We start from the raw sequence: 12,225 nt of genomic DNA, 5'->3' as shown, positions 1-12,225 counted from the left end.
AATATCATGATTAATTCCAAATCCCAATGTGTGTTTGTTTCATATTTCCTAGTGAAGGCATGTACTGTTCTGGTACCGTCTATTTATCCACAATCCCTAGTGAAGGCATGTACTGTCCTGGTACCGTCTATTTATCCACAATCCCTAGTGAAGGCATGTACTGTCCTGGTACCGTCTATTTATCCACAATCCCTAGTGAAGGCATGTACTGTTCTGGTACCGTCTATTTATCCACAATCCCTAGTGAAGGCATGTACTGTCCTGGTACTGTCTATTTATCCACAATCCCTAGTGAAGGCATGTACTGTCCTGGTACTGTCTATTTATCCACAATCCCTAGTGAAGGCATGTACTGTCCTGGTACCATTATTCAGCCACAGTCCCTAGTGAAGGCATGTACCATATTGGTACTTGCTTGCCTTGGTAATAGAATGTCCCAGGCCTTTTCTTTTGGGCCACCGACCATTTACCAAATCCCGACACAGAGACTTAATATTAGTTATGAATGCTCAGCTTTATCTTATGCTTATTTCTTGCTAACTCTTATAACCTAACCTGTTTCTTTTTGTCTACATTTTGCCTCGGTGCCTTTTACCTTCTTTCTTTATATCTCACTTCCCTGCTGTCTCTGTCTGGCTGACTGGTGTCTTTCTTGTTCTCTCCTCTCTTCTTTCATTCTTCTCCAGCCTAGATTTTGCCTCCTACTTATTCTCTTTGCTGCCAGCTCTGCCTACCCCTCTCTTGCATAGCTATTGGCCATTCAGCTGTTCCTTAGACCATTCAGATGCCCTAGGCAGGCAAGGTGCAACAACAACACGTCTTTTAATAATTAAACAAATGCAGCAGAACAAATTTAGCGCATCTTTACACAGTTACAGTAATATTCCACAGCATAAACAAATGTAACACATCTTTACCTAGTTAAAATAATACTCCTCAACACTAGAGAGCTTGATAATAGTGATGGTGAACATATAATAAACGTGAATTCAAATAAGAAACTAAAACAAATAGAATTAATCTGTTTGTTTCTTAGAAACTTCGAGCCATTTGTTCAGCATGACTGCGTTTAGCACATCAGAGAATTTTAATTAAGGCTGTATCCCCACTTCATCCAGGTTGATAATTCTGTCTAAATTGACTGACTCCAGTTAATAACGTGCAGCCTCCGTTAGTGACATTTCAATTTAGAATTAGTTTTTGAATTTGAACGATGTCTCGCCAAGATTTGGATCCCACTACTTAATTGGTTTCTATTGGTATCAGGCTTCCTTCTTCTGGAAGATAATGGCAATCTGAAAAATAAACTGCCTGAAGTTTGCTTTTTTTTTTTTTTTTTTTTTTGCCTGGAAAAAACTAATGAGATTCATAGGCTACTTTTCACTCTCTTGTCAAGTGATAGATCGCAGCTTAATGAACCTTCCGTAGAGTCTCAGCATGTCATACAGCAATGATAAAAGACACCAGTAATAAAAGTGAATGTTTCAGAGTAAAAGAATGAAGAGAATAAAGCAGGTGTCTAAGATGGGTCCATGCTACCACAGCCTTGGAATCAGTTTTTAATTCTTTCCTAACCAAATAGAGTGTTGACAATCAAAGAACTGATCGTGGTAGCTTTTTTTGGTTGATTTAGGTATGATGCCTGCATCTAAAGAGCAGAGAAACATCATTGGTCAGAACAGCTTGTCACAGAAGGGTGTGGCTTTAAGCACTTACTTGGAGCTAGACCATCTGAAGCTGATAGAATAGTTTCCTGCACTATCTGAATATTATTCAAGATCATTTAGGTTTTCACAGACACCGACTGCAGCTCAACAAAACTGGAAAAAAATAAACAAAATGATATACCATAAGGATGCCCATTATTGCATGCATTTAAGGCCAGAACTAGTAAATCCTTTAAAGAGACAAGGCTAGCCTAGACCAGGATGTCCAGCACTATCCCCTTTCTGTGTATCTTCATTATAAGCGTTTAATTCTTTTAGGCAAGTTCTCCCAGACAATATCTAGGCATCAGCAGATGTACTGGCTTACAGCTGTGATCCAGAGAGGAATGGCTCTTGGCTCCAGAGTCTATGTAAAGACCCCAGGAGGGCACTCTGCCATTATAGCGCACATGTGCTTCAAGCCCGGAGATATTTCACATGAGTATGGCTACAAACAGGCACTCTGGAGCTACAGCACCTGCTGACTACAATTGTGAGCTGATCTGGGGATGCTACTCAACCAATCTGAACCTCTGCTTCCTTGTCCAAAGGCTAAAAGAATTAAAGTTCAAAGTCTTTTCTGAGACTCAAAGCAATTTCCTCTAAACTGTAACCCCTATAAAATCAAAATAAAAAAGTGGATCACATACTTATAATACAATGGCACATAATATACATTACCATTCCAAAAGGTATGACAGAGAATATAACTAGGAAATGCTGGATCAAAGTAAAATTGAAAACCAGCTGGGCAAACTCCAGACTCTGCATCTCCATGTCTGATGTCAAATTGCCCTTCAGATCTCCAGCTCCTTTCAGCTTTCTTGACAGCAACACACTTCTCTCTCCTAAGCTGGTTCCACTCCTCGTTAGCAGATCTCCAAGTTGTAGTATTCCACAACAACAGCATCTCCAACATCTTGGGGTCACCAATAAAATCCAGGTTTCACTTTCAAAGATCCATTCAATAACCTCTCTGGACTTCCATGTATGGCCTAAATTTCCTTAGTTATGGATGGAGATTCTGATGTGGGATATCCTTCCATATATGTGTTGCTTTATTGGTTAATGAATAAAGCTGCTTTGGCCTATGACAGGGCAGAATAAAGCCAGGCAGGAAATCTGAACAGAGATACACAGAAAGAGTAGGCAGTGGCAGGGAGACACCATGTAGCTGCCAAAGGAGAAGGATACACAGGAACCTTGGGAACCTTACCTGGTAAGTCATATAACCTCATGACAATACACAAATTAATAAAAATTGGTTAATTTAAGATATAAGAGCTAACTAGAAAGGTGCCTAAGCTATTGGTCACACAGTGTTGTATTTAATATAGCTTCTATGTAATTACTTGGGTTTGAGCAGTCAGGAAATGAATGAGCAGTCTCTGTTTACAAGATTACATACCTGCTTTCCTGCATTCTTGACTATAAAGCCAGACCCACATGACTGAAGCTGCTAAGTTCTTCTGCTTGATGGGGCTGAAATGTGGCCCCTTATTCAACCGCATTTTCACTAGCATTCTGGTTTTGGTGTTCTTTTTCACCGCCTATGCTTTTTTAAAATTCCTTTTTACAAGTTGCAAGCTTAGCTGGGTGGGGTCTTGCCCCGAGGTCACCACTCCCTTTATTTCATCAGCATCAGGCTTATCTTTAAATGTTTTATCTCCTCACTTGTTGGACTTAGCTGTATTATATTTTCTGGTGCTCCTTTTCTCTTAAACTGTAAATTTTGTAATTTTTTCCTGGTCACCTTGCTCCTTTTTTATTATAGATCTGCATAAGGATGACTACCAGCCAAGTAGCACAATTGGTACTAAGCTATCTTGAAATCTCCTCTGCCAATGCCATTAGTCTAAAGAGGTCAAGACCATGATGGGGACACCCACTGAAACAGTTTACCTGAGCTCACCAACTTCAGCCAGACAGGGAAGGAATTTGCAGAGGACCAAACTAGACCCTCTGAATGTGAGTGACAGTTGTATGGTTGGGGAAGACTGTGGGGCCCCTGGCAGTGGCACCAGGATTTATCTCTACTGTTTGTACTGGCTTTTTCGAAACCCATCCTTTTTGGATGGATACCTTGCTCAGCCTAGCTGTAGTAGGGAGGGCCTTGAACTTTCCCCAAAGCAACGTGCCTTACCCTCTCTGAGGAGTGGGGGGTGGAGAGAAAGTAGAGGGAATGAGAGGAGGATAGGGAGTAAGAGGTGGGTTTGGTATGTAAAATGAAAAATGATAGCTCGTTTTCTTTTTTTTAAAAAAAATAAAATAAAACTCTTCAAATAACCCTCAGGTGAATTCTTTGGACAAGGGCAGAAAATAGTCACATTGTTGACAAATGCATCACTGGAATGGCCTGTAAGCCACTTACATTACATCACTAGAATGGTCTATAAGCCACTCACATCACTAGAAAGCCACTTACATCACTAGAATGGTCTGTAAGCCACTTACATCACTAGAATGGGAAGCCACTTACATCACTAGAATGGGAAGCCACTTACATCACTAGAATGGTCTGTAAGCCACTTACTGATATTCTTCTCCTCTGAAATCTCTTGAGCACAATCTACATGGCTCTTAGCTACACTGTCTTCAATGCTTCTACTAGGATGGCCCATTAAGTCATGCTTCAGCTGCTGGGGCAAGGAAAATGAAAAGTCAAGAACTTCACAGGAGAGAGAAGACTCGCACTTTTTGATAAAATAATAGAAACAGAAAATGTTCGTGCCATTAATATTCATCTCTGTCATTAGATTGCTGGTGATATTATATTCAAAACATGCATATCTCTAGCTAAGTCACAGTGTGGGTGTGTAATGGCATGACAATTTATTCCACACTGGTGTAAGACTTTAAACATATATGACAAATTGTAGTTTGGACTTTTTAACTTACAAGAAGCATTTTATGTCATTCCAAATAGTTCCTCTTACTAATTCATATGTCAAAATTGCCTTAAGGATATATTTTGTCTTTTAAAATATTTTTCAACTTATAACCTTGAATTTATAAACTTCTAAGGTTCAGTTCCATTACAGACTGACACTATCCAGTGCCTTGTATACACTGGCAATGCTCAGGCCTCTGTATGGATTGGCAATGTTTAGTCCTGTTTACAAACTGGAAACACTGAGTCTCCTGTATAGACAGCAGTGCTCAGTCCCTGTATAGATTAGCAATTTTTTGTGACCTCGGGCTCATTTTAATTTGTACTCACAGTGTGACATATCATGTTTTCCTTTAATCATACTAAGGGACAAGAAGAGACTCTAGAAGTGAAGACTTGGAGAATATAATTAAAAGCTGATCATTTCCATTAAAATCATAGCTCTGTCAACTGTAGCATTTATGTGGTTCTTAAAAGTATATTTTAAGCTTCAATTTAGTGTAGCTTTATGCAGGACTTGTAGGCAGAAACCAAAGAGAATATTGACAGTGATAGAATTTAAATTTTCTATTGTATTTATTAATAGTAGCATTAAAGATAGGAAAATTCATGTATTAAAAATCTTCATTGTGGCTCCACTATCTGTGCTTTCTTCGCGTTGACAGCCTCATGAGAAACAGTGTCAAATCTGAGGTGCTAAGATGACACATTCCAGAGAAGAGGTTCAGATCACTGTGTGTGCCAAGACTAGGGAGCTGAATGGAGACAGAACTGTTTCCCCATGCTTGATACTGAAACAGAGATCTGATGGGGTGGGGGCAGAGGAACTAGCTGAAAGGGAAGCTTAGTCACCCCAAGAAGAGTATGAGACAGAGGAAACTGTGGTGGAAATGACAGAAGGGATTGTGGCGTCATTTCAGGCTTCATGATTCATTTCAGAATAGTCTTAAAGTGCTGGAGTCCAGAGGAAGACAAAAGGTTTTTGATGGAGTCAGGAAATCTCTACTTATGCTGCAGCCTGTAATGGTAAAGTGCATCCCACAACAACAGGCGCAATTCATGCTCTGGGCTTGCCTGCATCCCTCCTTCCTTCCCTCTCTTCTCCTTCCCTCTCTCCCTTCGTCCCTCCCTCCCTTCCTTCCTCCCTCCCTCCCTTTCTCCCTTCCTCTCTCCCTCCTTCCCTCCCTCCCTCACTTTCCTTTTAAATGAACAATCAATTGATCCACTTTTCTTGTAATTTTACTGTTTGTCTTTCTGTTTATTATTGGCAGCCCTTGGGATCAAACCCAAGGCTTTTCATATATTTGACAAGAGTTCAACCACTGAGCTATAACCTTAGGCTTCTTTATAGATTTTGGGTTGAGTCCAAGTCTAAGCTGCTCAGGGACTCAATCTATAACCTTTCATAGCCTTGAACTTTCCATCTTTCTGGTTCAGCCTCCTGATAATAGGTATTGCAGGGATGTAGCACCAAGCCTGGCAGCTTTACGTTATTTTCTCAGTGAGGAGCAGCTGGGGATGCGATGTGATCACTCTTGATGCATGTGCGAATTACACTAAGTAGCCTGGCTCCATTATTCCTGAGCTTTGAAAGAGCTCCCTCTCTCATGAACATATTGTATTCGATGTTTGCACTGATGTCTTCTAAATCCGGGTGATCCACAGAGCCCAAATTAAAGCCATGACACCCGGTGTCCCTGAAAGCTTTCGAGGCAAAGGGACTACAAGGTGATTTAGCAGCTCATTCCTCAGCTAAAGAAGCTGAGAATAAGGGACATTTGATATGATCTATAGCAATTTTTAGAGACAATAAGAAAGTACACGTTTCTTAATTGCTAGTCTGTAACTTTTATCCTTTTGTCCTGATTGGCTTTAACTGTCAATTTGACATAAACCGAGAGAGGAGAGCCTCTGTTGGTTGAGGACTTGCCTAGATCAGCTTAGCCCGTGGGCATGCCTACTGGAGATTATCTGTATTGTTAATTGATGTAGGAGGGCCCAGGCCACGTGAGCAGTACTGTCCCTGGGTAGGTGCTTCTGAACTGTATAAGAAAGCTGGTTGAGTATAAGGCAGTCTGTGGTCCAGCCACCCAGAGCATTTCATCATTCCTGCTTCACTACCTTGGCTGCAAAAAGAGGTCCTCAGTTGAAGGTGATGCTGCATGGATTAGCAGGCAGGTCTACCTTCAAATTTCTACCGAGTGTAGTAATAGGGGCGGTGGGGCTGCGCTCCCAGCACCCCGGCCGCCTGCTCGGCTAGCTTATGCCCCGAAATAACAACACACAAACTGTATTCATTTAAACACTGCTTGGCCCTTTAGCTCTAGCCCTTACTGGCTAATTCTGATATCCCGATTAACCCATCTCTAATAATCTGTGAGAACAGGTCTTACCGGGAAGATTCTAGTCTAGTCCATCCTGGGTCGGAGCTTCATGGCGTGTGTCTGCCCAGGAGCGGGGCATGGAGTCTCTCTGAGGCGTCTGCTCCTGAGAGGAGAGCTGTCGAGTCTGAGCTCACTTCCTCTTCCTCCCAGTGTTCTGTTCTGTTTACTCCTCCCACCTATCCTCTAACCAATAAAATGGGCCAAGGCAGTTCCTTTATTAGCCAATGACCTTCCTCCATCAACCGAGAGTTCCTGCTTTAACTTCCCTTAGTTTCTTTTCTGTTGCTGTGACAAGACACCATGACCAAGGCAACTTATAACAGAAAAGATTTTTTTTTGGGGGGGGGGGCGGGGTGCTTGCTTACAGTTTCAGAGGGTGAGCCCTGACCATCATATTGGGGAGCATGGTAGTAGGCATGAGGGCATGGTGCTGGAGCAGTGGCTGAGAGCTTACATGTTGAGACAAAAACCATAAGGCAGAGAGAGAGCCTGGCATGGGCTTTTGAAACCTCAAAGCCCACCCCCAGTGATACCTCCTCCATTGAGGCCACACATCCTAATCCTGCCCAAGCAGTTCCACCAATGAATCAAGCATGTGAATATATGAGCCTGTGGAAGCTATTCTCACTCAAACCACCAAGCTAAAACAAACCCTTTCCTTACCTAAGTTGCTTGTGTTCCCAGTGTTGTATCACAGCAACAGAAATAAAGCTAGAACTCCATTCGATACTTATCATATGATGCTTGGGTTTTGTCAGCTTGGTGCAAGTTAGGGTCATCTGGGAAGAGGGAACTTCAGTTGAGAAAGCACCTCCATCAGACTGGCCTGTAGGCGAGGCTGTGGAGAATTTTTTTGATTGACGACTGATGTGGAAAGGCAAACCCACTGTGGGTAGGACCATCCATAGGCAAGTGGTCTTGGGTTGTAGATGAGCAAGGCTGAGCAAGTCATGAGGAGCAAGGAAGTAAATAGTATTCCTTCACAGCCTCTGCTTCAGTTACCGCCTTAAGCTCCTGTCCTGACTTCCTTCAGCAATGAACCATTTCCTGGAAGTATAAGAAGAAATAAACTCTTTCCTCCCAAGTTGCTTTTGATCCTGGTGTTTCATCATAGCAAAAAAAAAAAAAATCAAACTATGATGCATTGCTATAAGAGTAGCCATTATTAGCCGATTTGTTATTCCCTAAGATTTTTCTCTTTGTCCACTTCTGCACAGTTCCCATATGTGGGAAAAGTTCAACACATCTAGAACCAGCAATGATCTTGATAACCAGCTCTTGAAGCATTTACACAACTGCATTCTGTGGTGATTGAGATCCACAAAGACCAGAGATTTTGGCCCTAGTCTGCTAAAACAGAATAATACCTTATAGGAATGAAAATCCCCTAAAACCAGCTTTAGAAGCAGCCAGAACCGCTTGCTTGTCACTAATCACAGTTAGTAGGCAACTTTGACGAAGTGTGGCATAGAAAATTAATCCTCTCAGTCAACATACAGCCTGAGGATGTTTTAACGTGTTCTTAAAGGTCACAGGTGCCTTTCCCACATTCTCATATGCATGCGCTTACACCTCGGCACAAACATCCTCCTCCTGCGCTCCTCTCGGTCTGAGATAAAGCAGTTAAAGAGAAGTCGAGTTGGAGCTGACGTCATTGCGTATCACAGATCTACTCTGTCCCTCACGGGATTGGGTAGCGGTCTCCAGTTGGACTCCTATCCCTCTCGTTGCTTCCTGCGTTTAGAAAGGTCACAGGTTGCTCTTAATGCTTCAGCTTGGACATTTTCCCCCCTTCTTAGTCACAGAAAAATGTCAGACTAATGTTTTCAAGTGCTGAGATTAGCCCTAGTGGGAGAGGCCACTCGACGGTACGCTCAAGTGAAACACTCCTGAGTTTCTTTGATTTCTTTTGTTATAGATAAAAAGATTTTCATATAAAAGATTTTTATGTAAAAGTTATAAAGGATTATAAAGGATAGTTATAATAAGAGTTCTAATTAATCAATTATATGAAGATCTAACTGATACACGATGATGTTTTTAAGTATCAATCTGCTCTTTTTACTTATCAAACCTTAATGATGTTTACAAAAATTGGCTTATGAAAATGGGGCTTTTGTTTCAGCCTTTCATTTAAATGCGATATTAAAACTCATGACTATGTTTCTCTAAATACTGCTTCTGTGTTTCCCCCAGGGTGTTTGCATAGGGGACATAGAGCTTATCATACTAGACAAAAGCAGAGCCTTTTATAAATTTGGTCTGCTATGCAGAATTTCATTATGCCAATTATCTTCTTTCCTCTAGGTTAATAATTAAACAGACAATTGCTACTAATGAATTGTGACTCTTCACAACCTAAGAAGAAAGGATGGTAATATTATATTTCTTAAATTCTGATATATTTAGAGAGATTTAAAATATTATCGGGTTATTCATTAGTGATAAAAATGATTAGTTTTAATTTTAACAAAAATACTGGTAAAGATAATTTTAGATCTTTCTTATATAACTGTTTATCCTGGTTCTTTACCTTAGTTAAACCATTTTGGGGTACCTACATTGTACCTGCCCATTTCATCTGCTTTCTTTGCTTCTTTAAATGTACTATTTTTATTATTTTAACAAATATAAAATTTCAATGTTCCATCTATTCCAAAATATCAATGAGCTCTACTCGTGTTGTTAATTTCAACCATGTTTACCTTGGACTAGGTAGCCCACCCTCCTTTTCAACAGAACACAAAACACACATTTAATTTACTCACAGCTGCAAGTAGGATCTATTTTAAATTGGTAAAAATACATAATTACATTCTTTTATCCCTCTCTCCTCTCATACCTCAGCCTCGCTCCCTCTTAAATTCATGCCTCTTTTTCTTTGTCATTGTTACACACAGATATGTACACACACACACACACACACACACACACACACCACCACCAGCTGAGTCCATTTAGTGTGGCTTGTATGTATAAGATTCCAGGCCTGAACAGTAGTAATAGATAATCAATTAGGGGGTTAATCCTTGTGGAAGACAAATTCTCCCTCTCTCAGCATCCTTGGTTCTTTGTCTAGGCAGACGGCCCTGTAGATTTTCTCCATTCACTTTACCATGTCTGTTGGGTTGCCCTTGTTCAGGTCTTGTTAAGGCAGTAATATTGTTGGGTCATCATGGGTGAAGCTTCCCTGAAATTCCTTGGAAACACAGTCTGACGGCAGATTTCCTGGACCTCTGACTTTTACAGTCTTTCAGTTCTCTCTGTTGATGCTCCCTGAGCCTTAGGGGTAAGAGTTCTGTTGTAAATGGATCAACTGGGGCTGGATATCACACAATAGATCACTTGTTCTCTGCATTTCGATTGGTCATGGTATTTTGCTTTTGTTTTTGATGGAAAAACAAAAGCTTTTATTCAATAGCCAAAGAATGGAGACCTGGGGACTTCACTATTCTGCTCACAACTCACCTTATCCCTCCAGTCCATTGAGATTTATAACTGTAGAATATGAATAATGAGGGAGATGGGGACTGTAATGGCTGGGTTTTTTTTTCTTTCAACCTGACATCAGCTAGAGTAGAGTCAACAGAGAAGAGAAGAACAAAGTGGGATCTGCAACCAGTTTAAACTTGAATTCTGTGTTGCCTCCCATATAAGTAATATTAAGAAACATTCTCTAGTCCTTTCTTTGGATTCTTGCTAATAGTATTTGTATTTATCTTTCCTAATGTAAGACCTTTGAGCATAAAAACTGACTCCTATTTCTCTTTCCTCACAATACCGACCTTAAGTTTAATCTCATAGAAATGATATCATCCTCAATCCAAAGTTCACCTAAAAGCAAATTTATAGAACACAGCTTTCATTTTAGTGTGTGATAATATGTATATTTAGGTGCCACCTCAAAATGCAGCCACTCCAGGTTCTGTAAAATTATAAATACAAATGAGTGTGCATGTTGTAGAATATTATTTTAAGGTGTGGAACATTTGTTTAATGATGTAAAGATGGGTTGCTTTTGTTTATGCTGCATTTGACTCTGTGAAGCTGTGATTCTTTGCCTGTCTAAAACACCTGATGGTCTAATAGAGCGATGAATGGCCAATAGCAAGGCAGGAGAAAGGACAGGCTGGGCTGGCAGACAGAGAGAATAAATAGAAGGAAGGATCTGGGAGAGGGAGAAAGAAGGAGCAAGAGGACAAAAGAGGGGGACATCAGGGGTCAGCCACCCAGCTACACAGCAAGCCACAGAGTAAGAGCAAAAGGAAGATTACAAATGTAAGAAAAGGAAAAAGCCCAGGGGGAAAAGGTAATTGAGATAATTTAAGAAAATCTGGCAAGAAACAAGCCAAGCTAAGACCAGGCATTTATAAATAAGCCTCCGTGTGTGATTTATTTGGCAGTTGGGTGGCAGGCCTCCCAAAGAGCCAAAAAGCAAAAAGAGTAATAATAGTAAAAAACCAACAATAACATGTGTGTATCTTATTATTTTTTTTTTACAGATATAGGGCATTCTTACCACTGTCATGTATTAAGGCTGTCAGATATGAAATAAGACATTCAAATAGTATTTGGTTATTTCTTCTACTAAAGTTAAAATATTATTTTGATTTTCTTTTATTTTACTCTTCATATTTTTAATTTTCCCAGGTTTCTTTAGAAAGCACATTTCTTGTTTCATCTGTATATAAGTGAAGAAGATAAACTAGAGTTTTGGAAAGGGTGCATTAGTTCAGGATTGGAATGGATGATGTGCAGATGGCAGAGATAATAGCTGTCTAGATTCTCTTGAGTCTGCTCATAAAGTAATACTCTCAACATTTTCATTATAGCCAAGAGTCCTGCTCCGGAGCCAAATTGTTTGGAATCTCACCCTGGTTCTGCTCTACTTAATGTGGTCATAGGGATATTATTGGACCTTTCTGGGCCACTGTTTTCCCCTTGGTATTCTGGAAAATACTAGAGTTAAAATAAAATGTTAAGAAAAGATCTTGACTCTTCCTAAGATGAAAATTGTTTGTACTTTTCCTTTTATGACATATAGAACTGACATTATTGTGATTAAGTCTAATATAAACATATTTCATGATATTTTAGGTGTTTTTTTCTTCTAATTTTCCAGTAATGAGCTAACAAGGAAGTTATCTCTTGCCAAGTGTCTGATAGCCCCTCAGTAATGAAATCAGTAAAGAGAGTGACAAGGCTTCTTATAAGTGACTTTATTTAATTCTCATTTGTGTCTTAG

This window comes from Microtus oregoni, unplaced genomic scaffold (genome assembly GCF_018167655.1).
Source record: "Microtus oregoni isolate MIOR12 unplaced genomic scaffold, Mior012 000057F_ref0000458, whole genome shotgun sequence".
Lineage (NCBI taxonomy): Eukaryota > Metazoa > Chordata > Mammalia > Rodentia > Cricetidae > Microtus > Microtus oregoni.
Note: the sequence above shows the minus strand (reverse complement) of the source record.